The sequence below is a fragment of the Arachis ipaensis genome, chromosome B5, assembly GCF_059453495.1.
Source record: "Arachis ipaensis isolate K30076 ecotype BB chromosome B5, ASM5945349v1, whole genome shotgun sequence".
Classification (NCBI taxonomy): Eukaryota; Viridiplantae; Streptophyta; class Magnoliopsida; order Fabales; family Fabaceae; genus Arachis; species Arachis ipaensis.
Window position 1 is genome coordinate 124,571,417 of NC_142440.1, and position 25,266 is coordinate 124,596,682.

The window sequence follows — 25,266 nt, forward strand, 5'->3', positions numbered from 1 at the left end:
TCCACCTCTTCTCCAATCATGATGCTATGGATCATGATGGCCCGGTCTATAGTAACTTCAGACCGGTTGCTAGTGGGAATGATTGAGCGTTGAATGAACTCCAACCATCCTCTAGCTACAGGCTTAAGGTCCAGTCTTCTCAGTTGAACCGGTTTGCCTTTTGAGTCAATCTTCCATTGAGCTCCTTCCACACATATGTCCATGAGGACTTGGTCCAACCTTTGATCAAAGTTGACTCTCCTTGTGTAGGGGCGTGCGTTCTCTTCCATCATTGGCAAGTTGAATGCCAACCTTACATTTTTCGGACTAAAATCTAAGTAATTCCCCCGAACCATGGTGAGATAATTCTTTGGGTTCGGGTTCTTACTTTGATCATGGTTCCTTGTGATCCATGCATTAGCATAGAACTCTTGAACCATTAGAATTCCGACTTGTTGGATGGGGTTTGTTAGAACTTCCCAACCTCTTCTATGAATTTCATGTCGGATCTCCGGATACTCATTTCTCTTGAGCTTGAAAGGGACCTCGGGGATTACCTTCTTCTTGGCCACAACATCATAGAAGTGGTCTTGATGAGCTTTGGAGATGAATCTTTCCATCTTCCATGACTCGGAGGTGGAAGCTTTTGTCTTCCCTTTTCCTTTTCTAGAGGATTCTCCAGTCTTAGGTGCCATCAATGGTAATGGAAAAACAAAAAGCTTATGCTTTTACCACACCAAACTTAGAATATTGCTCGCCCTCGAGCAAAAGAAGAAAGAATAGATGAAGAAGAAGAAGAAAATATGGAGGAGAGGAGGGAGAGGTGTATTCGGCCAAGAAGGGGAAGAGAGGGTTGTGTTGTGTGAAAATGAGGAAGAATGGAGGGCTTTATATAGGGAAGGGAGGGGGGGTAAGGTTCGGCCATAAGGGTAGGTGTTGGGTGAGAAATTGATTTTGAATTTTGAAGGTAGGTGGAGTTTATGAGGTAGGTTTATGGGGAAGAGTGGATGGATGTGAGTGGTGAAGTGGTGATAGGGAAGAGAGATTGAGGTGATTGGTGAAGAGTTTTGGGGAAGAGTGTTTATTGGAAAGAGAGGATGAACATTGAGAAGAGGGAAGAGAGTGAGTGGTGGTAGGTGGGGATCCTGTGGGGTCCACAGATGCTGAGATGATCCTGTGGGGTCCACAGATCCTGAGGTGTCAAGGAATTTCATCCCTGCACCAATTAGGCATGTAAAATGCCTTTGCATGCAATTCTGGCGTTTAAACGCCGAACTGATGCTTGTTCTGGGCGTTCAATGCCCAGATGCAGCATATTTCTGGCGTTGAACGCCAGCCAGATGCTTGTTTCTGGCGTTCAGCGCCAGCTCTTCTTCACTGCGCATTTCTGGCATCTGGATGCCAGGATGCTGCTTGTTTCTGGCATTCAACGCCAGAAACATGCTCTGTTCTGGCGTTGAACGCCAGACAGATGCTCCTTACTGGCGTTTAAACGCCAGTGAGATCCTCCTCCAGGGTGTGATTTTTCTTCTGCTGTTTTTGATTTTTCTTCAGTTTTCTCAGTTGTTTTTGTGACTCCACATGATCATGAAACTATGAAGACATATAACTAATAAAAATATAATTAAATAAAAATTGGGTTGCCTCCCAACAAGCGCTTCTTTAATGTCAATAGCTTGACAGTGGGCTCTCATGGAGCCTCACAGATGTTCAGAGCATTGTTGAGACTCTCCAACACCAAACTTAGAGTTTGACTGTGGGGGCTCTGGTTGACTCTGTTTTAAGAGAAGCTTACTGTGCCTCTTTTCCATGTTTACAGAAGGATGTCCTTGAGTTTTAAACTCAAGGGAGTCCTCATTCAATTGAAGAACTAATTCGCCTCTGTCAACATCAATCACAGCTCTTGCTGTGGCTAGGAAGGGTCTTTCAAGGATGATAGATTCATCCTCATCCTTCCCAGTATCTAGGACTATGAAATCAGTAGGGATGTAAAGGCCTTCAACCTTTACTAACACGTCCTCTACTTGTCCATAAGCCTGTTTTCTTGAATTGTCTGCCATCTCTAATGAGATTTTAGCAGCTTGTACCTCAAAGATTCCCAGTTTTTCCATTACAGAGAGTGGCATGAGGTTTATTCCTGACCCAAGGTCACATAGAGCCTTCTCAAAGGTCATGGTGCCTATGTTACAAGGTATTAGAAACTTTCCAGGATCCTGTTTCTTCTGAGGCAATCTCAGTTGATCCAATGTATTTAGTTCATTGGTGAACAGGGGAGGTTCATCTCCCCAAGTCTCATTACCAAATAAATTGGCATTCAGCTTCATGATTGCACCAAGGAACTTGGCAACTTGCTCTTTAGTAACATCCTCATTCTCTTCAGAAGAAGAATACTCATCAGAGCTCATGAAGGGCGTAAGGAGGTTCATTGGAATCTCTATAGTCTCTAGATGAGCCTCAGATTCCTTTGGTTCCTCAGAGGGAAACTCCTTATTGATCACTGGACGTCCCAGGAGGTCTTCCTCCTTGGGATTCACGTCCTCCCCTTCTTCCTTGGATTTGGCCATGATGGTTATATCAATGGCCTTGTACTCTTCTTTTGGATTTTCTTCTGTATTACTTTGGAGAGTACTAGGAGGGATTTCAGTGATCCTTTTACTCAGCTGGCCCACTTGTGCTTCCAAATTTCTAATGGAGGACCTTGTTTCATTCATGAAACTCACAGTGGCCTTAGATAGATTAGAGACTAAATTTGCTTAGCTAGATGGATTCTGCTCAGAATTCTCTGTCTGTTGCTGAGTGGATGATGGAAAAGACTTGCTATTGCTAAACCTGTTTCTTCCACCATTATTAAAGCCTTGTTGAGGCTTTTGTTGATCCTTCCATGAGAGATTTGGTGATTTCTCCATGAGGGATTATAGGTGTTTCCATATGGTTCATCCATGTAATTCACCTCTGCTATTGCAGGGTCCTCAGGATCGTAAGCTTCTTCTTCAGAAGATGCCTCTTGAGTACTGTTGGATGCAGCTTGCATTCCATTCAAACTCTGAGAAATCATATTGACTTGCTGAGTCAATATTTTGTTCTGAGCCAATATGGCATTCAGAGTATCAATTTCAAGAACTCCCTTCTTCTGAGGCGTCCCATTACTCACAGGATTCCTCTCAGAAGTGTACATGAACTGGTTATTTGCAACCATGTCAATGAGTTCTTGAGCTTCTGCAGGTGTTTTCTTTAGGTGAATGGATCCACCTGCAGAAGTATCCAATGACATCTTAGCTAATTCAGACAGACCATCATAGAATATATCCAGGATGGTCCATTCTGAAAGCATGTCAGAAGGACACTTTTTGGTCAGTTGCTTGTATCTCTCCCAAGCTTCATAGAGGGATTCACCTTCTTTCTGTCTGAAGGTTTGAACATCCACTCTAAGCTTACTCAGCTTTTGAGGAGGAAAGAACTTGGCTAAGAAAGCCGTGACCAGCTTATCCCAAGAGTTCAGACTATCTTTGGGTTGAGAGTCCAACCACACTCTAGCTCTGTCTCTTACAGCAAAAGGGAAAAGCATGAGCCTGTAGACTTCAGGATCTACTCCATTAGTCTTAACAGTATCACAGATCTGCAAGAATTCAGTTAAGAACTAAAAAGGATCTTCAGATGGAAGTCCATGAAACCTGCAGTTTTGTTGCATCAGAGAAACTAGTTGAGGTTTAAGCTCAAAATTGTTTGCTCCAATGGTTAGGATTGAGATGCTTCTTCCATGTAAATTGGAATTAGGTGCAGTAAAGTCACCAAGCATCCTCCTTGTATTATTATTATTTTCGGCTGCCATCTCCTCTTCCTGTTCGAAAATTTCTGAAAGGTGCTTGCTGGATTGTTGTAATTTAGCTTCTCTTAGTTTCCTCTTCAGAGTCCTTTCAGGTTCTGGATCTACTTCAACAAGAATGTTCTTGTCCTTGCTCCTGCTCATATGAAAAAGAGGGAACAGAAAAATAATAATAATAATAGGGATCCTTTTTGCCTAGGTATAGAGGTTCCCTTATGTGAGTAGAAGAAAAGAAGAAGAGAAAATCTGAACTCAGAGAGAGAGAGGGTTCAGATTTTTGTGAGTGAGGAAGAGATGTTAGTAGATGAATAAATAAACAGAAGGAGATGAGAGAGAAGGATTTTCGAAAATTATTTTTGAAAAGGGGTTAGTGATTTTCGAAAATTAGGAATGAAATCAAATTAAAATTAAAAATTGAAATAATTATCTAATTAAAAAGAATTTTTGAAAAAGAGGGAGATATTTTCGAAAATTAGAGAGATAGAGTTAGTTAGGTAGTTTTGAAAAAGATAAGAAACAAACAAAAAGTTAGAAAAGATATTTTAAAATCAAATTTTTGAAAAAGATATGATTTTGAAAAAGATAATATAAAAAGATATTTTTGAAAAGATATGATTGAAATTAGTTTTGAAAAAGATTTGATTTTTAAAATCACAATTAATGACTTGATTCACAAGAGATCACAAGATATGATTCTAGAACTTAAAGTTTGAATCTTTCTTAACAAGCAAGTAACAAACTTGAAATTTTTGAATCAAAACATTAATTGATGATGTTATTTTCGAAAATTAGGAGATAAAGATAAGAAAAAGATTTTTGAAAAATATTTTTAAAATTTTCGAAAATAACTAAGAAAAATGAAAAAGATTTGATTTTTGAAAAAGATAAGATTTTTAAATTGAAAATTTGATTTGACTCATAAGAAACAACTAAATTTTAAAAAGTTTTGAAAAAGTCAACTCAAATTTTCGAATTTATGAGAGAAAAAAGGAAAGATATTTTTTTGATTTTTGAATTTTTAATGAAGAGAGAGAAAAACATGAAAAAGATGCAATGCATGAGAATTATGGATCAAAACAATGAATGCATGTAAGAACACTATGAATGTCAAGATGAACACCAAGAACACTATGAAGATCATGATGAACATCAAGAACATATTTTTGAAAAATTTTTAATGCAAAGAAAACATGCAAGACACCAAACTTAGAAATCTTTCATGTTCAGACACTATGAATGCAAAAATGCACATGAAAAATAAGAAAAGACACAAAACAAGAAAATATCAAGATCAACCAAGAAGACTTACCAAGAACAACTTGAAGATCATGAAGAACACTATGAATGCATGAATTTTCGAAAAATGCAAAGAATTTTTTTTTTAGAAAAAATGCAATTGACACCAAACTTGAAATCGACTCAAGACTCAAACACAAAATAATTTTTTTGATTTTTATGATTTTATGATTTTTTTGGATTTTTCAAAAATTAGTTTGAAAAATAAAAATAAGGATTCCAAAATTTTTAATATGAATTCCAGGAATCTTTGTACTCTTAGTCTAAAGCTCCAATCTGAGGGTTAGGCATGGCTTAATAGCCAGCCAAGCTTTAGCATGTAACATCAGAATATACTGCTCATTACTTATCAAATTAACTTGCCTCTATGCTGATGGTTGGAAGCCCCTATCCAAAAGAATTAGACATGGCTTTACAGCCAGCCAGGCTCCAACATTTTTCATGAAACTCTAGAATTCATTCTTAAAAATTTAGAATAATTTTCGAAAACAGATGAGGAATTTTTGAAAGATTTTTTTTTTGAAAATTTTTTTTTGAAAACTTTTTGAAAACAAAATAAGAAGAAAATTACCCAATCTGAGCAACACGATGAACCGTCAGTTGTCCAAACTCGAACAATCCCCGGCAACAGTGCCAAAAACTTGGTGCACAAAATTGTGATCTCAGACAACGGCGCCAAAAACTCTGTACGCATGTCTTAATAAATTGTTTTTCATTCACAACTTCGATACAACTAACCAGCAAGTGCACTGGGTCGTCCAAGTAATAAAACCTTACGTGAGTAAGGGTCGATCCCACGGAGATTGTTGGTATGAAGCAAGCTATGGTCACCTTGTAAATCTCAGTCAGGCGGATATAAAATAGTCATGGAGTTTTCAAAAATAAATAATAGATAGACAGAAAATAAAGATAGAAATACTTATGTATATCATTGGTGAGAATTTCAGATAAGTGTATGGAGATGCATTCGTTCCTCTGAACCTTTTCTTTCCCGCTGTCTTCATCCAATCAGTCTTACTCCTTTCTATGGCTGGCTTTATGTAAGGACATCACCATTGTCAATGGCTACTTTTCATCCTCTCTGGAAAATGGTCCGATGCGCTGTCACTGCATTGCTAATCGTCTGGAGGCATCACCGTGGTCAATGGCTGCATCCTATCCTCTTGTGAAAATGGTCCAAATGCTCTGTCACAGCACGGCTAATCATCTGAGGTTCTCGATCATACTGGAATAGGATTCACCCTCCTTTTGCGTCTGTCACTACGCCCAACACTCGCGAGTTTGAAGTTCGTCACAGTCATTCAATCCCAGAATCCTACTCGGAATACCACAGACAAGGTTTAGACTTTTCGGATTCTCATGAATGCCGCCATCAATCTAGCTTACACCACGAAGATTCTGATTAAGAGATCTAAGAGATAATCATCCAATCTAAGGTGGAACGGAAGTGGTTGTTAGGCACGCGTTCTTGGGGGAATGATGATGATTGTCACGTTCATCACATTCATGTTGAAGTTCGAATGAATATCTTAGAAGCGGAATAAGTTGAATTGAATAGAAAAATAGTAGTACTTTGCATTAATTCATGAGAAACAGCAGAGCTCCACACCTTAATCTATGGAGTGTAGAAACTCTACCGTTAAAAATACATAAGTGAAAGGTTCAGGCATGGCCGAATGGCCAGCCCCCTAAACGTGATCAATAGTCTCCTAAGATGAACAATTGATTAAAACTGAGACCAAAGATGTCAAATACAATAGTAAAAAGTCCTATTTATACTAAACTAGTTACTAGGGTTTACAGAAGTAAGTAATTGATGCATAAATCCACTTCCGGGGCCCACTTGGTGTGTGCTTGGGCTGAGCTTTAGCTTTCCACGTGCAGAGGCTCTTTCTGGTGTTGAACGCCAGGTTGTAACGTGTTTCTGGCGTTCAACTCTGGTTTGTGACGTATTTCTGGCGTTTAACTCCAGACAACAGCGTAGAACTGGCGTTCAACGCCCTTTTACGTCATCTAAACTCGGCCAAAGTATAGACTATTATATATTGCTGGAAAGCCCTGGATGTCTACGTTCCAACACAATTAGAAGCGTGCCATTTTGAATTCTGTAGCTCCAGAAAATCCACTTTGAGTGCAGGGAGGTCAGAATCCAACAGCATCAGCAGTCCTTCTTCAACCTCTGAATCTGATTTTTGCTCAAGTCCCTCAATTTCAGCCAGAAAATACCTGAAATCATAGAAAAATACACAAACTCATAGTAAAGTCCAGAAATGTGAATTTAACATAAAAACTAAAAAAAACATCCCTAAAAGTAACTAGATTCTACTAAAAACATACTAAAAATAATGCCAAAAAGCGTATAAATTATCCGCTCATCAGTTCCATTGATTCTAACTTTGAGAATCATCTTTCACTTTTCTTCTCAATTGTTTCAAGAATTGGATCTGAGTTTAGTTTTCTGTTTTCAATTTCTTCTTCTGCAACTTCTGTTTTAAATTTTGGATTGAGATTGAAGGAATTCTGTTTCAATTCTTGATCTGAAATTTATCTTTGTCCTTCTTCTGCATAATTCTAAGAATTGAGAAATTAGATCTAAATTTCATTTGCTGTTTTATTTACATTTCTTCTGTAATTTATTTTCCGTTTGATCAAGGAAGTGATTGAGATCTAGATCTGCTTTCTAGTCTCATTGCTCTTCTTGGATCTTTAATTTCTCTTGGAGAATATCATAATTGAGCTCAGCTTCTTTTTGTTTTGCTTCTTCAAGTAATTTTCCATTTTTGTTTGATACTGAATTGGACTTCTTTACTTCACAGCTTTCTGATTTACTTTAGCTTGCATTTTTCTTGCTTAATTTTGAATCCCAGCTCCCAAATCCCTTTAATCTTCAAGCGATTTAAGTTTCCCAGCAATTTAAATTTAGTAATTTACATTTTTTGTACTTTAAGCTTCAGCCATTTATATTTCTTGCAATTTAAGTTTCAGCTCTTTTACTTTCTTGCACTTTAAGTTTCATGCAGTTTAATCTTCTGCACTTTACTTCTCTGTCAATTTCCCCTCTCCCTTCTATTTTCATGCTATTTAGCTTCTGTTAATCACAATTCACTCAAATCATTCAATATTTGCTTAACTAAATTCATCACCTAGCTAAAATTGCTCATGCTTTTCCCGTTTGCTGTTAGAGACAGAGCTAGAATATGGTTGGACTCTCAACCTAAGGATAGCCTGAACTCTTGGGATAAGCTGGTCACGGCTTTCTTAGCCAAGTTCTTTCCTCCTCAAAAGCTTAGCAAGCTTAGAGAGGATGTTCAAACCTTCAGACAGAAAGAAGGTGAATCCCTCTATGAAGCTTGGGAGAGATACAAGCAACTGACCAAAAAGTGTCCTTCTGACATGCTTTCAGAATGGACCATCCTGGATATATTCTATGATGGTCTGTCTGAGTTATCAAAGATGTCATTGGACCATTCTGCAGGTGGATCCATTCACCTAAAGAAAATGCCTACAGAAGCTCAGAAACTCATTGACATGGTTGCTAATAACCAGTTCATATACACTTCTGAGAGGAATCCTGTAAGTAATGGGACGCCTCAGAGGAAGGGAGTTCTTGAAATTGATGCTCTGAATGCCATATTGGCTCAGAATAAAATATTGACTCAGCTAGTCAATATGATTTCTCAGAGTCTGAATGGAATGAAAGCTGCACCCAACAGTACTCAAGAGGCATCTTCTGAAGAAGAAGCTTATGATCCTGAGAACCCTGCAATAGCAGAAGTGAATTACATGGGTGAACCCTATGGAAATACCTATAATTCCTCATGGAGAAATCATCCAAATTTCTCATGGAAGGATCAACAAAAGCCCCAACAAGGCTTTAACAATGGTGGAAGAAACAGGTTTGGTAATAGCAAGCCATTTCCATCATCCACTCAGCAACAGACAGAGAATTCTGAGCAGAATCCATCTAGCTTAGCAAATATAGTCTCTGATCTATCTAAGGCCACTTTAAGTTTCATGAATGAAACAAGATCCTCCATTAGAAATTTGGAGGCACAAATGGGCCAGCTGAGTAAAAGAGTCACTGAAACTCCTCCTAGTACTCTCCCAAGCAATACATAAGAGAATCCAAAAAGAGAGTGCAAGGCCATTACCTTACTTGGTGTGGCCAAACCTAGAGAGAAGGAGGAGGACGTGAATCCTAGTGAGGAAGACCTCCTGGGACGTTCAATGACTAATAAGGAGTTCCCTTTGAGGAACCAGAGGAATCTAAGGTTCATCTAGAGACCATAGAGATTCCATTGAACTTCCTTTTACCATTCATGAGCTCTGATGACTATTCATCTTCAGAAGAAGATGAAGACATTGCTGAAGATCAAGTTGCTCAATATTTAGGAGCAATCATAAAGCTAAATGCCAAATTATTTGGTAATGAGACTTGGGAGGATAAACCTCCATTGCTCATCAAGGAACTAAATGCCTTGGTTCAGCAAACTCTACCTCAAAAGAAATAGGATCCTGGTAAATTCCTAATCCCCTGTAACATAGGCACCATGACCTTTGAGAAGGCTCTGTGTGACCTGGGGTCAGAAATAAACTTAATGCCACTCTCTGTAATGGAGAAACTAGGGATATTTGAGGTACAGGCTGCCAAATGCTCATTAGAGATGGCAGACAACTCAAGAAAACAGGCTTATAGACAAGTAGAGGACGTGTTAGTAAAGGTTGAAGGCCTTTACATTCCTGCTGATTTCATAATCCTAGACACTGGGAAGGATGAGGATGAATCCATCATCCTTGGAAGACCCTTCCTAGCCACAGCAAAAGCTGTGATTGATGTAGACAGAGGAGAGTTGGTCCTTCAACTGAATGAGGACAACCTTGTGTTTAAAACTCAAGGATCTCCTTCTGTAACCATGGAGAGGAAGCATGAAAAGCTTCTCTCACTGGAGAGTCAACCAAAGCCCCTACAGTCAAACTCTAAGTTTGGTGTTGGGAGGTCCCAACAATGCTCTGAACATTTGTGAGGCTCCATGAGAGCTCACTGTCAAGCTATTGACATTAAAGAAGCGCTTGTTGGGAGGCAACCCAATGTTATTTAATTTTATCTATTTATTTTCTATTGTTATTTTATGTTTCTTTAGGTTGATGATCATGTGAAGTCACAAAAACAACTGAAAAATAAAAAACAGAAGGAAAAACAGCATTAAAAATAGCACACCCTGGAGGGAGAGCATTCTGGCGTTTAAACACCAGAAACAAGCATCTGTCTGGCGTTTAACGCCAGAAAGAAGCACCAAGTTGGCGTTTAACGCCAGAAACAAGCATCAACCTGGCGTTAAACGCCAGAAACAAGCAGCAATCTGGCGTTAAACGCTAGGATTGCACAGTAAGGGCATTTTACACGCCTAAAAGGAGCAGGGATGAAATCCTTGATCCCTCAGGATCTGTGAACCCCACAGGATCCCCATCTACCCCCTCCTTCTTCTTTTGCTCGAGGACGAGCAAACCTTTTATGTTTGGTATGGTAAAAGCATTGCTTTTTGTTTTTCCATAACCATTTATGGCACCTAAGGCCGGAGAGACCTCTAGAAAGAGGAAAGGGAATGCAAAAGCTTCCACCTCCAAGTCATGGGAGATGGAGAGATTTATCTCAAGGGTCCATAGCTCAGTAGTAGAACATTTGACTGCACATCAAGAGAGCCCACTCATGGACCTCAACAAGAGCATGAGGAATTCCCTCATCAAGAAATCCCTGAGATGCCTCAAGGGATACATTTTCCTCCCCACAACTATTGGAGCAACTAAGGATAGGAGCACCAAAAGCACTAAGGATGGAGCAACAAAGGCAAGAAAGATACATTGAGGAGCTCAAGCACTCTATAGGATCTTCAAGAGGAAGACGCCACCCATACTAAGGTGGACTCATTCCTTAATCTCCTTGTCTATGTTTGTGTCTTCATTACATGATCATTAGTATTTAAGTGTCTATGTCTTAAAGCTATGAATGTCTGATGAATCCATCACCTTTCTTAAATGAAAAATGTCTTAATTACAAAAGAACAAGAAGTACATGAATTTCGAATTCATCCTTGAAATTAGTTTAATTATATTGATGTGGTGACAATACTTTTTGTTTTCTGAATGAATGCTTGAACAGTGCATATGTCTTTTGATATTATTGTTTATGAATGTTAAATATGTTGGCTCTAAAAAGAATGATGAAAAGGAGAAATGTTATTGATAATATGAAAAATCATAAAATTGATTCTTGAAGCAAGAAAAAGCAGTGAATACAAAAGCTTGCAGAAAAAAAAAAGAGAAAAAAGAAAAATGGCGAAAAAAAAGAGAAAGAGAAAGAAAAAGCAAGCAGAAAAAGCCAATAGCCCTTAAAACCAAAAGGCAAGGGTAATAAAAAGGATCCCAAGGCTTTGAGCATCAGTGGATAGGAGGGCCTAAAGGAATAAAATCCTGGCCTAAGCGGCTAAACCAAGCTGTCCCTAACCATGTGCTTGTGGCATGAAGGTGTCAAGTGAAAACTTGAGACTGAGCGGTTAAAGTCAAGGTCCAAAGCAAAAAAAAGAGTGTGCTTAAGAACCCTGGACACCTCTAATTGGGGACTTTAGCAAAGCTGAGTCACAATTTGAAAAGGTTCACCCAGTTATGTGTCTGTGGCATGTATGTATCCGGTGGTAATACTGGAAAACAGAGTCCTTAGGGCCACGGCCAAGACTCATAAACAAGGTTGTCAAACTAGCGAGTCTAAGTAAACTCGTGGAGCTGACCTAGACTTGACTCACGAGTTAACTCGTAGACTCGTACGAGTTCATCTGTTATGAAGTTTATATATATATATATTATGTTTACTCAATTCTAACCCTTCAAAATTAATAATATCAATCTTAAAGTACATAATAAATTAAAATAGTAGCATACATTATAACAAATACTTTAAAATACACATTCAAATCCTCTATAATTATTCTTATACAAATACAACATAAAACACACAAAATTAAAAATTCTAAATCTGTAATACTAAATATTTAATTGAACATTGAACAATATCAAATAATCAAATTAACTCTAGTTAAAATAATTAATTACTAATCAGCCATGAATGGATGAACCATCTGGCAATCTAACATAAATGATAAGCAAAAAAAAAACTAAATCAAGAAGCAAAGGCTCAAAGAAATGGCAAAAAACATACAAAAATAGAGGATACAGAAGAAAAGAAGGGACAAAATCCCAGCAACAGCAGATCGAAGACAAGGGTCCAGCAGGCAACGGTGGTGAGGGTGCAGTAGCAGCACGAAACGACGGCGACAAAGAGTCATGGATTTCACAATGGCGCAAACCAGAGCAGAGATAGGACTGTAGGAGAAGTAGTCGAACTCGTGAACGGTGATAGCACGATAGAGATGGAGATGCGGACAGTAGAGATGTGAAGAAATACAAAGCAAAGAAAAATATAGGTAAAATTCACAGACAATGGTGCAAATCAGAGTAGAGGTAGCAGACGCAGGCGAACAGTGGCAACTCGACGGGGAATGGCGACTGCGGCAGAACATGGAAAAAGTGAGACTTGAGAGAAACGACGTAGAAGACTGAGTTTTGAGTAAGTTTTCTTTCATTTTCTGGGAGTGTTATCGTAACCCTAATAAAAAAAAGTATTTGTTTTTTCAAAATGACGCTTTTTTGAGCAAAAATAAAGAAAAACACAAACTCGCTAACTTGGTCCTAGACTCACGAGTTTGTCCGAGTTTGACCGGGTCTAGCTGAGTCTAGCCGAGTTTACTTAGGATAGAGTCTATGCCTGAGTCAACTCGATTCCATATCTAAACTCGTAAACTCGTACGAGTTTACGAGTTAACTCGAGAGTTTGACAACAATGCTCATAAAGTAGCTGTGTTCAAGAATCAACATACTGAACTAGGAGAATCAATAACACTATCTAAATTCTAAGTTCCTATAGATGCCAATCATTCTGAACTTCAAAGGATAAAGTGAGATGCCAAAACTATTCAAGAGGCAAAAAGCTACTAGTCCCGCTCATCTTATTGGAGCTAAGTTTTATTGATAATTTGGAATTTATAGTATATTCTCTTCTTTTTATCCTAATTAATTTTCAGTTGCTTGGGGACAAGCAACAATTTAAGTTTGGTGTTGTGATGAGCGGATAATTTATACGCTTTTTGGCATTGTTTTTACATAGTTTTTAGTATGATTTAGTTAGTTTTTAATATATTTTTTATTATTTTTAATTAAAAATCAAATTTCTGGACTTTACTATGAGTTTGTGTGTTTTTCTGTGATTTCAGGTAATTTCTGGCTGAAATTGAGGGACTTGAGCAAAAATCTGATTCAGAGGTTGAAGAAGGACTGCAGATGCTGTTGGATTCTGACCTCTCTGCACTCGAAATGGATTTTCTAGAGCTACAGAACTCCAAATGGCGCGCTCACAATTGCGTTGGAAAGTAGACATCCAGAGCTTTCCAGAAACATATAATAGTCTATACTTTGCCCGAGTTTAGACGAAGCAAACTGGCGTTCAACGCCAGCTCTCTGCCCTATTCTGGACTCAAACGCCAGAAACAGGTTGCAAAGTGGAGTTAAACGCCAGAAACAGGTTATAAACTGACGTTTAACTCCAACAAAGACCTCTCCATGTGAAAGCTTCAATACTCAACCCAAGCACACACCAAGTGGGCCCCAGAAGTAGATTTCTGCATCATTTACTTATCTCTGTAACCCTAGTAACTAGTTTTAGCATAAATAGGACTTTTTACTATTGTATTTACATCTTTGAATCTTTGGAACATCTTTGAATCTTTGGATTATCCTTTGATCACGTTTTGGAGGCTGGCCTCTCGGTCATGCCTGGACCTTGTTCTTATGTATTTTCAACGGTAGAATTTCTACACACCATAGATTAAGGTGTGGAGCTCTGCTGTTCCTCATGAATTAATGTAAAGTACTATTATTTTTCTATTCAACTCAAGCCTATTTCTTATCTAAGATATACACTTGTTCTTCAACCTGAGGAAGGTGATGATCCGTGACACTCATCATCATTCCCCCATGAATGCGTGCCTGACAACCACCTCCGTTCTACTTGCAATCGCTTAAGTGCATATCTCTTAGCCTTCTGGTTCATGATGCATGGTTGCCTCGCCTGACAACCGAGCCTTCCATTCCATGAGATCAGAGTCTTTGTGGTATAGGCTAGAATTATTGGCGGCCATTCTTGAGATCCGAAAAGTCTAAACCTTGTCTGTGGTATTCCGAGTAGGATCCGGGAAGGGATGGCTGTGATGAGCTTCAAACTCACGAGTGCTGGGCGTAGTGACAGACGCAAAAGGATGACTGAATCCTATTCCAGAATGATCGAGAATCAACAGATGAATAGCCGTGCGGTGACAGCGCATTTTGGACCATTTTCACTGAGAGGACGGGATGTAGCCATTGACGATGGTGATGACCTGCATAAGCTTGCCATGCAAAGGAATAGGAGTGATTGGATGAAGATAATAGGAAAGCAGAGAATCAGAAGGAACAAAGCATCTCCATACGCTTATCTGAAACCCTCACCAATGAATTACATAAGTATCTCTATCCTAGTTTATATTTTAATTATATTCTAATTATTAATTCACCATAACCATTTGAATCTGCCTGACTGAGATTTACAAGGTGACCATAGCTTGCTTAAAGCCGACAATCTCCGTAGGATCGACCCTTACTCACGTAAGGTATTACTTGGACGACCCAGTGCACTTGCTGGTTAGTTGTGCGGAATTGTGACGAAGTGTGATTCACGTTTGAGAGCACCAAGCTTATTGGCGCCATTGTTAATGATCACGATTTCGCATACCAGGAACCCTTCCAATTCAAACCCACCAGAGGGAATAGCCAACAACAATCCACCACAGAAGATAGTCTTGGCTTCTTACACGTTTGCTAATCCAAGACATTGTTGGAGTAGCATCCTTACTCCAAATATCAATGCAAACAACTTTGAATTGAAGCCCCAGCTCATTACTTTGGTACAAAACAACTGCTCATATAGAGGAAGCCCATTGGAAGATCCAAATAAATATTTATCTATCTTCCTGAGGATCTGTGACACAGTGAAGTCTAATGGAGTGCATCCAGACATATATAAACTCTTGCTGTTCCCATTTTCATTGAGGGACAAGGCTGCTTAATGGCTGATGCACGGAAACTTGTCTCACAACAAATTTTCCTTCGGCAAGTGTACCGAATTGTCGTCAAGTAAAAACTCACAATAGAGTGAGGTCGAATCCCACAGGAATTGATTGGTCAAGCAACTTTAATCAGAGGAATGTTCTAGTTGAGCTAAGCAGAATTTGATTTGAGAATTGCAGAAAATTAAATGGCGGGAAAGTAAATAGCAGAAAACGTAAATGCTAGAAATAAAGAGCTGAATGTAGATCGCGGAAAGTAAATTGCATAATCTTAAATGGGAATGGGGAAGATGCTCATGAAAGTAAATGGCAGAAATTAAAGAGAATGGGTAAGATCAGAAATGGGGAATTCATTGGGCTTAGGAGATGTTGCATTCTCCGAATCACGTTCATTTTCATCTCTTCCTCAATCAATGCATTCATTGATCTCCTTGGCAATCTTAAGTGATTGAATTCCAATTCCTTGGTAATTCAATCTCTCAAATCTTGATCAATAGCCAATTCCTTGGTCAATTGCTCATGAGAAGAGATGAAGTATGGTCACTGATTATACCACATGTATTTCTAAATCAAAGTGTTAGTAGGATTATATGTCACTATATCCATCCAAACCCTAATTTGGTCCAACATGAGAAAGAATTTCTAGCATGATCTCTTCATTCCTCTTCCAAGGTTCAGAAGAGATCCAAGTATGAATAGCTTCTTTTCCAAGACAACTATCCAATTGGATGAAGATTGAAAGCTTTCTAGTAAAATCAAGAGAAAAGAAAGAAGAAGAATAATGAAAACTATTATTGATCCATCAAATTACAACAGAGCTCCCTAACCCAATGAAAGGGGTTTAATTGTTCATAGCTCTGGGAAATGAAAGCAGAGATGGAGAATACATTTTGGAATCTCAAACTAGAAGTTACAGAGAAAGTAAAATATACAGAGAGTAGTTCTCTAATGCCAAAAGGCTAACTAAAATTCCAACTCCCCTCTTCTAATTCAAAACTAACCCTATATATACTACTCTTATGATCTTCTAGTTGGCTCTTCAAGTCTTGGATATGGGCCTTTGGATCTTGAGTTGAAGCAGTTTTCCTCTTCAGTGGGCTTAGCTTTACTTGCAGAGAGAAAGTGTGAAGTAGGCAGGGACTTTAGCTTAGGACGTTAGGGGCGTTAACGTTAATTGAAAGTGTGGGGTCGAGAACGTTAGTGACAATCACCTTTTTCACTAACGTTCCTAACCCAAAAATGGTCCACGTTAACTTCAACGTTAGTGGCACTAACATGACCACTAACATTGCCTATTGGCCCTTCGCAAACGTTACTGGGGCTTACCTTTTCCAATAACGTTGAGAATACCCCTTTCTCCCTACGTTAGAGTTCACGTTAATGTAGTTAACGTGACCTTTAACGTAGGCTTGCCAAATCTTCGAGAGCGTTAGTGACACTTACCTTTGTCACTAACGTTCCAAAATGCCCCTACTTCCCACGTTAGAGTTCATGTTAACTACGTTAACATGGCTTCTAACGTGGTAGTGATAGCCATCTCCAACGTTAGTGACAAAGGTGAGTGTCACTAACGTTGGCTCATCATCCCTTTCATCCACGTTAGCTTCCACGTTAATGTAATTAACGTGGGAGTTAACGTGGCTCATAGTGGCTCATTCCAACGTTAGTGACAAAGGTGAGTGTCACTAACGTTGGCGATTCTTTGCTCCCTCCACGTTAGAGTCCATGTTAACTGAGTTAACGTGGCTCAAAGTGGCTTAGTCCAACGTTAGTGACAAAGGTGAGTGTCACTAACGTTGGCCATTCTTTTGCTTCCCCACGTTAGAGTCCACGTTAACTGAGTTAACGTGGCTCTTAATGTGGCCAATATGAGCTTGGTCCAACGTTAGTGACAAAGGTGAGTGTCGCTAACGTTGGCTTCATTTTCTTCTTCCACGTTAACTACCACGTTAATGTAGTTAACGTGGCAATTAACATGGGCTATGATGGCTTCGAGGATGTTATTGGCAATTACTTTTCTCATTAACGTTGCAAGCTAGCTCCCATTCCACATTAGAGGTCACGTTAGTTAGACTAACGTGGCTGCTAACGTGGTTCTTCCTTGCTTTCTTTGTACTGAAATCAAGCAATAAAGTGCATCAAAGTTCTAATCCAAGTTATGAGACATGCATCATCCAATTTGTCATTTAATTCATGCATAATTCTCATGAAATCATGTAAAGTGCACAATGTTTGCTTGAATCAAAATGTAAGTGAAATTCTACCCAAAACTTGCTTATTTCCTAAGAAAATGCATGAAACTACTCTAAAACAGTAAAGAAAAAGTCAGTGAAACTGGCCAAAATACCCTGGCATCACAACACCAAACTTAAAGCTTGCTTGTCCCTAAGCAAGTACTGAAACAAGAGAATGATGAATGAAATGCCAAGAGAAATGAGTCATTATTGTGGAAGTCATGTCCTTGGTTATATGGTGGTTTCATGCATAGCAACTTAGGTTCATTCCTTCACTGGCTTTCAGACCTTTATCATGTCCTGGAATACTCACTTGATTGCACCCTATAAGACTTTTATTCATTGATCCTTTTGTTGTTTCAGGGCTTAGTTGTGTTCTTAGACTAGGTGCTCTGTGAGGGGGTGACTCTTTAAGATAAGATTTCAGCCAGCACTCCCAAACCAGTTGGTTCAAGGTGCTAGGTTTTTAGACACCCCTAAGGACTTACTCCCTCAAGTCTCTTTCCCCCATACATACACACCACAGGCACATGGTTTGTTATTTTCTTTCTTGAGACCTTGGTGTCCATCACCTCTTTGGGTTACTAAGTGTTCTGTAGCAAGGGTTACTCTTGATAGTGGACTTTCAACTGATAATTTCGGGTTAGTTAACCCAAGTTACCAAGTGATAAAGCACCCCTGAGAGCTTATTCATCCAAGCAAATCCCTTACACAGGAGCACCACAGACACATCCCTCAAGATTTAAACCCTTGGTGCCTAGCCTTATTTCTTACTCTTTTTCTTTTATTTCTCAACTTTCATTTTTTTCCCCTTTTTCTTATTAGGATCTTGTTATTCAGCTAGTCCCATGGGGTGTGTTTCAAGCATATGATTCAGGACAGATAGTTGCCTTCACACCTTGTTGGTGAACCAACTTAGCTAAACTATTACCACACCACAAAATTAGGAGCTTACTCCACAATATGAACTCCACTCTGGTCTTTTCATAGCATACATTCTCTTTTTATTGAACTTAAGGGACCAGCATACAAGTAGGCAAGGTGAAAATGAAAGCAGGTAACTTTAAGACCAGCACATATCAACTTAAGTAAAGAAAACTTAAAGGCAGAATTGAAAATCCTAAACTACCATGGAACATGTTCTATTTCATACATGATTTTCCTTATTTATAGCTTGAAAAATATGGATCAAAGAGGGAACTCCACCACCTTTTACTCATGGGGTTGCCCATGCTCTTTTTCTTATTTGTCCTCTTTGTGTCCACTTGTGTTTCCTCGAATCCGTGCCAGTCTCGCTTTCTTCCAATCCTTAGACTATGAGTTCATGAACCTTGATCTCTCCTCCTTTGAGTATACAGTGCACCATTGTGGCTCTCTTGAGATTCACCTCCGAGTTGTTCCCGGCGGGGAGGATGGATCTCCTTACAATTTCGAACCACCCCTTTGCTTCAGGAGTGAGGTCCCCTCTCTTAATGAACTTGGGTTTCTTTTCGGAATCTCGTACCCAGTCAGCTCCTGGTACACAAATATCTTGCACAATTTGGTCATAATTTGGGCTGTTATCAATTCTTGAATGATAGCTCTCTTCTGCAAACGATATAGACCGTAGCTTTAATGCCCTCATGACACTCATGGGACTGAAATCCACGGTCGTTCCTCTTATAAAACTTGTATAGGACTCATCTGCCTTATCATATCGGACAGCATTTGCATAAAACTCTCTTACAAGATTTGCATTTATCCTAGTGACCAGATCAGTGAGGAGCTCCCATCTTCTCTTTTCCACCTTCTTTGCGATTCCGGGGCACTCAGTTTTTCTGACTTGAAAGCCCAGCTCATAAATGATCTCCTTATCAACCATCCACCCGTACTGCAATGCATGGTGAAAGGTTCTAAATTTCTTTTCATCGAAAGGGCGTTGCTCCATAGGCTCCTTTCCCTTTCTTCTTTTAGAGCTTGATGATGCCATGAGTGATTTTGGCTATGTGAAGGTGTTGGGTTCCGAAAATGAGAGATGTGAAGAGTGGGAGTGGAATGTGAAGGGGGGTACGGAACAAGGATCACTTATATAGAGAGGTGGTGAGTGAATGAAAGGTGTAGATTAATGGAGTGGTTGTGTGATAAACGGATGGGGTTTAGCATGGGATGAGCACAAGGATCATCAACTTTATGAAGGAGTTGGTTCGGTCTCCAAGGGTGTCATTCTTTCAATGTTGCATGGCAACGTTTTCCAATGTATTCCCTTTGAAGACAAGTGTGTAGTACTCTCCTTTTGTGGTGGCCGAACCCTCCTCATTCAATTGTCCCATCAATTTTCCTACAAAATGAAAGGGATGCGATTAATGAAGTTGTGGATGGTGGCGGCAAAATAAAAATTGGAATAACTACGTTTTTTTATATAGTTTTTGTTTATAACTAACTAAGTGCTATTCATGAATGCTAACCAACTGACTATTTAATTGTTCATGTATGCAACATTGGTGACACCATGGGTGACACCAAACTTAGTTTGTGGTCATGTGATGAAAAAGGGTTTGTTCAAGGCTCTAAGAGTAGCATGATGCGAACTGCAATTATACTCTCTTAGTATGCCTTGAACACCAAACTTGTTTTTCACTATGTGCTGCATACAAGGACTCATTTAAGTGTATGTCAAAATTGATTTGGCCTTCATGAACTCTGTTTTATTAACTACTTTGAAAGCATGTAAAACATGGGTTGCCTCCCATGAAGTGCTTCTTTAGCGTTACTAGCTTGACGTTTTTCCTTTGTCAGGGTGGTTGGTAGTACTTCAAGTCCTCCCCCCTTGCAGTAAATCTATCTCCATTGGCTTCATCAAGGATCTCCATATGTTATAGGGAGAGAACTCTATTGATGGTAAAAACTTTAGGTAGCTGAGATGGGATGGTGGGGAGATTAGGGGGAATAGCTGAGAAGTAAGCTGAGATCACTTTATCCCCTGGAGAGAAGTCCTCTGTAGGGATCTTCTTGTTCCTCCACCTCCTTGGTGCCTTCTTCTTTGTTCCTTTTGATGTTGCCTTGCTCTTTGTGACCTCTTCTTCCAAGGAAATTTGGTTACTGGTCTCATATGACTCTAGTGGTTTAGGTTTTTCCTGATTTTTCTTGAGATGTGTTAGCTGCTGAATGCCTTGTTCATCAACCAAGGAGATTCCCAGATGTGCTGGTTGTGCTTCAGTGCTTGTTTCTTCCATCAGTATCTCACTGTGATCTTTTCTTGGTTCTTGGTTCTCTTGATCTATTTCTTGTGAGGGTTTGAAAATATTGAAGGTGAGTTATTCATCATAGATCCTCAAAATTAGCTCCCCTCACTCCACATCTATAAGTGCTCTGGCTGTAGCTAGGAATGGTCTCCCCAATATGATTGGATGGAGGTGACTTTCTTCCATTTCCAATATGACAAAGTCTGTGGGAAGGAAGTAGTTCCCAACCTTCACCAGCACATTTTCAACCACTCCTACTGCTTGTTTTTGAGTTTTGTCAGCCAACCTGATGACTACATCTGTGGGTATTAACTCATTGATCTGCAGCTTCTTCATAAGGGATAAAGGCATTAAGTTGATACTTGCTCCCAAATCGCAGAGTCCTTTATCAAACATTGTTTCTCCTATGGAACAGGGGATGTGAAAACTCCCTGGGTCCTTCCTTTTTGTAGGCCACCCTGGTTGAATGAGAGCACTGCACTCTTTATTCATCACTATTATTTGTCCTTTCTTGAGTGAGCTTTTCCTGGTCAGCAGCTCCTTCATATACTTAATGTATGAGGGCATTTGTTGGAGGGACTTGATGAATGGTATGTTTACATGGAAAGATGCAAACATGTTAAGAAACCTTGAGTATATTTTCTTCTCTACACCACCATTGAGTAATTGGGGAAAAGGTGCATAGAGTCTCAGCAGCTCCTTCTGTGAAATTTTGGGTTCTTGGTGCTCCTCTTCCTGTTTTTCTGCTGATGTATCTCCAGGTTATTCTGATGGTTTGTTCGGTTTGTCCTCGGTCTCCTTATCACTTATAGTGACCATCTTGCAATCTTCCCATCTTACTTTCTTTGCTTCACCTCTCGGGTTTTTCTCTGTGTCACTTGGGAAGCCATCTGTAGGTTTGGGAATCTGCTCAGAGAGGTATCCCACTTGAAATTCCAGCCTCTTGATGGTGTCTCCCTGATTCTTGATATTGGCTCGCATCTCCTCTTTGAACACCTTGTTATCTTGAATCTCTTTGCATATGCCTTCAAGTAGAATCTCAATCCTTGAGAGTCTATCTTCAGATGATCGAAGATTGGGGTTGGAGGGATGAGAAGGGTTATTTTGGTTTTGGTATGGATGTGGAGAGGTGTTGTTAGGGTGGTATTGATATGATCTCTATGTGAAATGTTGGTGAGCTGCATTGTTGTTGGGGTTGTGACGTCTCTGATCTTAGCCTTGATCTTGTTGATTTTCCCACCCAAAGTTTGGGTGATTCCTCCAACCAGGGTTGTAGGTCATGGAGTATGGATCATGGGTCTGCCTGGGTGAGTTTCTAATGTAGTTGGCTTGTTCATGCTCACCCTCTACCTCTGCATTCACTCCCTCTTGGGTTGCTGATGAGGTGGTGATTGCTGCTACTTGGTTCCTCTCCATCTTCTTGGTAAGGTAAGCCAGCTGCTTGGCAATAAACTTGTTTTGGGCCAGCAGTGCATCCACATTGTTTAGCTCCATCACTCCTCTAGTGTTGCCTCTTTCAGAAGCATAGAAGTAGTCATTCTCTGCTACAGTCTCAATAACATCTATGGCCTCCTCAATGGTCTTCTTCTTGTTTAGAGATCCCCCGGATGAGTGGTCTACTGCCTTCTTTGATTCATAAGAAAGACCTTCATAGAAAATGTGTAGCTACACCCATTCATTGAATATATCTGGTGGGCACCTTCTTGTCAGGTCCTTAAACCTCTCCCATGCTTCGTAGAGAGTCTCACCATCTTATTGTCTGAAAGTTTGAACCTCAGCTCTCAACCTGTTGATTCTTTGAGGAGGATAGAATCTTGCCAAGAATTTGTTCACCACATCTTCCCAGGTTGTTAAGCTCTCCTTCGGGAAGGATTCCAGCCATTTAGATGCATTGTCCTTGAGTGAGAAGGGAAATAGGAGCAGTCTATAGGTGTCAGGATGAACACCATTAGACTTCACAGTATCACATATCCTCAGGAATGTGGTTAGATGTTGATTGGGGTTTTCTTGGACGCCTCCTCCGAATGAACAGTTATTTTGAACAAGGGTGATGAGTTGTGGCTTTAGTTCAAAGTTGTTGGCATGTATGGTTGGCTTTTGGATGCTACTCCCACAATTTCCTGGGTTTGGATTGATGTAGGAGCCTAGAACTCTTCTCTCTTACCCAGCATGATTTGCTAGACCTTCTCTGCCATGGTTGTGAGCTTCTTCTTCATGATGGTTCTCCATGTTTTCATCCATGTTTGGTTCAAAATACTCCTCTTCTTCCTCCGCACCAACTACTCGTTTTTCTCTTGCTTCCCTCCTTAATCTAAAGAAGGTCCTCTTAGGTTCAGAATCAAAGGAAGTTGAAGCCCCGCTTCTTCTCCCTGTCATACAACCAACAAGGCACAAGCAAGGAAATAGATGCAGAAAGTTTTCTTGTCAGAAATGCTGTTAGTGTGAGTGATGCAATATATCAAACAGTTAGTGGATTAGTGGACTGAATTGTAAATAACTAAGAAAAAGGAGGTAGGGGAAAGGGAAGCAAATAACTAAAACTGAAAGTAAATTACTCAAACAGAATTGTAAATCAAACTAAGGAAAAATGCTCAATCTAGTTATCCTCTAATTTAATTATTGTTGATACAAAATCAATCCCCAGCAACGGCGCCATAAACTTGATGCACGGAAACTTGTCTCACAACAAATTTTCCTTCGGCAAGTGTACCGAATTGTCGTCAAGTAAAAACTCACAATAGAGTGAGGTCGAATCCCACAGGGATTGATTGGTCAAGCAACTTTAATCAGAGGAATGTTCTAGTTGAGCTAAGCAGAATTTGATTTGAGAATTGCAGAAAATTAAATGACGGGAAAGTAAATAGCAGAAAACGTAAATGCTGGAAATAAAGAGCTGAATGTAGATGGCGGAAAGTAAATTGCATAATCTTAAATGGGAACGGGGAAGATGCTCATGAAGTAAATGGCAGAAATTAAAGAGAATGGGTAAGATCAGAAATGGGGAATTCATTGGGCTTAGGAGATGTTGCATTCTCCGGATCAAGTTCATTTTCATCTCTTCCTCAATCAATGCATTCATTGATTTCCTTGGCAATCTTAAGTGATTGAATTCCAATTCCTTGGTAATTCAATCTCTCAAATCTTGATCAATAGCCAATTCCTTGGTCAATTGCTTATGAGAAGAGATGAAGTATGATCACTGATTAAACCACATGTATTTCCAAATCAAAGTGTTAGTAGGATTATATGTCACTATATCCATCCAAACCCCAATTTGGTCCAACTTGAGAAAGCATTTCTAGCATGATCTCTTCATTCCTCTTCCAAGGTTCAGAAGAGATCCAAGTATGAATAGCTTCTTTTCCAAGACAACTATCCAATTGGATGAAGATTGAAAGCTTTCTAGTAAAATCAAGAGAAAAGAAAGAAGAAGAATAATGAAAACTATTATTGATCCATCAAATTACAACAGAGCTCCCTAACCCAATGAAAGGGGTTTAGTTGTTCATAGCTCTGGAAAATGAAAGCAGAGATGGAGAATACATTTTGGAATCTCAAACTAGAAGTTACAGAGAAAGTAAAATATACAAAGAGTAGTTCTCTAATGCCAAAAGGCTAACTAAAATTCCAACTCCCCTCTTCTAATTCAAAACTAACCCTATATATACTACTCTTCTGATCTTCTAGTTGGCTCTTCAAGTCTTGGATATGGGCCTTTGGATCTTGAGTTGAAGCAGTTATCCTCTTCAGTGGGCTTAGCTTTACTTGCAGAGAGAAAGTGTGAAGTAGGCAGGGACTTTAGCATAGGACCTTAGGGGCGTTAACGTTAATTGAAAGTGTGGGGTCGAGAACGTTAGTGACAATCACCTTTTTCACTAACGTTGCCTCTTGGCCCTTTGCAAACGTTACTGGGGCTTACCTTTTCCAATAACGTTGAGAATACCCCTTTCTCCCTACGTTAGAGTTCACGTTAATGTAGTTAACGTGACCTTTAACGTAGGCTTGCGAAATCTTCGAGAGCGTTAGTGACACTTATTGGTATGCGAAATTGCTACTCGGGTTGTGAATTGTTATTCGAAATTGATTCCCTGGCAATGGCACCAAAAACGGATGCACAGAACCATGGTCTAAACATATCTTCACAACTTCGCATAACTAACCAGCAAGTGCACTGGGTCGTCCAAGTAATACCTTACGTGAGTAAGGGTCGAATCCCACGGAGATTGTTGGTATGAAGCAAGCTATGGTCACCTTGTAAATCTCAGTCAGGCAGATATAAAATGGTGATATGGTTTTCGAAATTAAATAATAAGATAGGGATAGAAATACTTATGTAAATTACTGGTGAGAATTTCAGATAAGCGTATGGAGATGCTTTCGTTCCTCTGAACCTCTACTTTCCTGCTATCTTTATCCAATCAGTCTTACTCCTTTCCATGGCTGGCTTTATGTGATACATCACCATTGTCAACGGCTACTTTCGGTCATCTCTCGGGAAAATGGTC

At 39.5% G+C, this 25,266-nt stretch overlaps 3 non-coding genes across 3 annotated transcripts; 2 read left to right on the top strand and 1 right to left on the bottom strand.

Moving 5' to 3' along the window:
• Nucleotides 1-3,304: 3,304 nt before the first annotated feature.
• Nucleotides 3,305-3,412, top strand: LOC148565670 (small nucleolar RNA R71). Its single transcript, XR_015884113.1, has one exon. It is a non-coding gene; the product is annotated as a small nucleolar RNA R71 (small nucleolar RNA).
• Nucleotides 3,413-8,389: 4,977 nt separating this feature from the next.
• LOC148565671 (small nucleolar RNA R71) lies at nucleotides 8,390-8,497 on the bottom strand. The gene has a single exon (XR_015885525.1). It is a non-coding gene; the product is annotated as a small nucleolar RNA R71 (small nucleolar RNA).
• Nucleotides 8,498-22,442: 13,945 nt separating this feature from the next.
• LOC148565672 (small nucleolar RNA R71) lies at nucleotides 22,443-22,549 on the top strand. The gene has a single exon (XR_015884835.1). It is a non-coding gene; the product is annotated as a small nucleolar RNA R71 (small nucleolar RNA).
• The last annotated feature ends 2,717 nt before the right edge of the window (nucleotides 22,550-25,266 follow it).